Genomic DNA, 2,241 nt, shown 5'->3' with positions numbered 1-2,241 from the left:
ATTAATTTTTCCGGCCAATTCAAGAAATTTGATAGAGAGGCTAGCCGACCAAATCATAAAAGCAAAGAGCACCAACTTGGACCCTCTAGGAAAAGAAAAAAACAGAGACCAAAAAAATAATATTAATAAATGAGTATATCTCAACCTCAATCCCAAATTCATATATGGACCCAAAAAAAAGTATTAAAAAAAAAAGAAAAAAAATCTTTTTTATGCATTCCAAGTGTCTGCTAAGTGATCAAACAAACAAAACATTAAAGCCTAAATCAATGAACATAATGTTAATCAATGAGCATAAGTCATAGGGAAACACACAAAGGTATCTATACAAAGAGAGAAATACATGTTAATGTTAATCTTCGAAATGGAGACAAAATTTATAATCATGAAAATTTACAAGATTGAGACTGATAGAGACTTATTTGGTTCCATACCATCTAAGTATAAGCACGATATCCGTTACTCTCATCCTGGTTCTTATTAGTTCCTCAGATGTTCAAAATCCAACCAAGCCACCTTATTATACAGAAGGGTAAGATGAAATGGGGGACTAAATGTACAAACCTTGAACTCTTTTTTCTATTCTTTGGTTCATGGAAGGCTTCCACCATGAGTTTTGGCCCCACTCATCTGACACCTTCAAAAGAATGACAACAAATGTAAGTTTATATGAAAGTTTCAATAAAAATTAATATTCCTATGTTTATAGATACAAATGTGAGCTGCCTCATAATTTTTGAAATTTCTTAGCTCATTAACAAGTATAACTATCATTAGAGAACCAAAAAAAAAAAAACATGAAAATTACTAAACATAATAACAAATTCTAGCAAAAAAAATTCTAACCTGTAGAATGGATCACTCTGTCATTACAATCTGTTTAGCAGCCATGGCAGACAACCTATTCCAATTGTGTGTTTTCTGGTCCATGGACGGTTTTAAACAACAAACTGTGACAAAGATTAGCTGTAAGGCCCATTACTCATAAAAATTAAAGAGCTACATTTTGAATATTGTTTCTAATGAGATGAGAATGTCAATGAAAAACCTTCTCTTGTAATGCTTGTACAAAGGCCTCAGAGGCATCACCACTAGAAATAGCCACAAAGTTTTACGATGATTTTCTCAAACCAATTAACCAACCAATAAACGCGAAAAACATCGAAAAAAGAACAAAAATTAGAACAAATCAAGCAATTTATGGATCAAAGAACCAAAACAGAGGTAAAAAAAAAAAAAAAAAAAGAAGAAGCAAAAACAGAACCGAGAACAGATCTGCATTGCGATGCTAAATACATATACATACGTATATAAGCATTCATGTAATTATGCATTGATAGGACACTATGTACACAATGAAGCTCAAAGGTAGTCTTTGTGTGAGTGAGCGCGTAATGTAGGTGAATTTTGAGGTAGATGAAACGCATGAGATGTGAGCTTACTCTGCTGCATTTGAATGCTCCGAGAGAACTTTGCCATGGCAGAGTTAGGGTTTTTCTGTGACGAATCGCTCAAATTGCAGAGAGAGAATAGATAATGTGTACGCAGATACAAAGAGAGATTGAGAGATCGAGAGAGGTATAGAGATTGAGATTGAGATAGAGAGATTGAGAGATCAATCGATTGAGATCAAGAGGGATAGAGAGATTCATACGGGGTGAGCGAGAGCGAGAGTGAGAGGTTGAACGAGCCAAGCTAAGGCAAACGCAAATAAATGAAAGAAAATAGGAGAAATAAATGTTAAATATAAATTGGAGTTTTTTTTTTTTTTTTTTTCCTTTTGCGACGGCCAAACAAGCAGTCGCAAAAAGTCAATTTTCTAGTAGTGTGTGCATATATATGAACTGTATTAATTATGATTTGAAGTGATGATGGCCTCATGTATGGACAAATTAAAATTAAACATTCTTAGTTATGACTTACGCATTTATGTTACCACTTAAAGGTAAAGATTTTCATTATTACATTTTGTTAATACATGTCTTTAAATTTTTTTTTTAAAAAAAATATAAATTCTACATGAAAATAATTATAATAAAAAAAATGATATTTTTAAGTCATTTTAACACGTGCCTATATATGATCAATAAATCATTAGGTTGTATTTGAATTATGAATTTAGGTAGGTTGTGTTAGATTATAGATTTACCTAAAAATTTAAAAAGTGAAAAGAAAAATGTATGTGAAATATAACTATATTTCATTTATATTTCACCTACATTTTCTCTTTCTCTTTCTAAA

General features: G+C 31.5%; 1 long non-coding RNA gene across 1 annotated transcript; it reads right to left on the bottom strand.

Annotated features, from left to right (window-relative positions):
* On the bottom strand, positions 1 to 1,695 carry LOC114256168 (uncharacterized). The gene is made up of 3 exons (XR_014365860.1): positions 1,443 to 1,695; positions 847 to 921; positions 1 to 637 (listed from the first exon to the last, which is right to left on the bottom strand). It is a non-coding gene; the product is annotated as an uncharacterized LOC114256168 (long non-coding RNA).
* Positions 1,696 to 2,241: the final 546 nt, after the last annotated feature.

Source organism: Camellia sinensis, chromosome 4 (assembly GCF_055761805.1).
Source record: "Camellia sinensis isolate YWXY chromosome 4, ASM5576180v1, whole genome shotgun sequence".
In the NCBI taxonomy this organism is placed as follows: Eukaryota; Viridiplantae; Streptophyta; class Magnoliopsida; order Ericales; family Theaceae; genus Camellia; species Camellia sinensis.
Note: the sequence above shows the minus strand (reverse complement) of the source record. Positions and strands in the feature narration are given on the sequence as shown.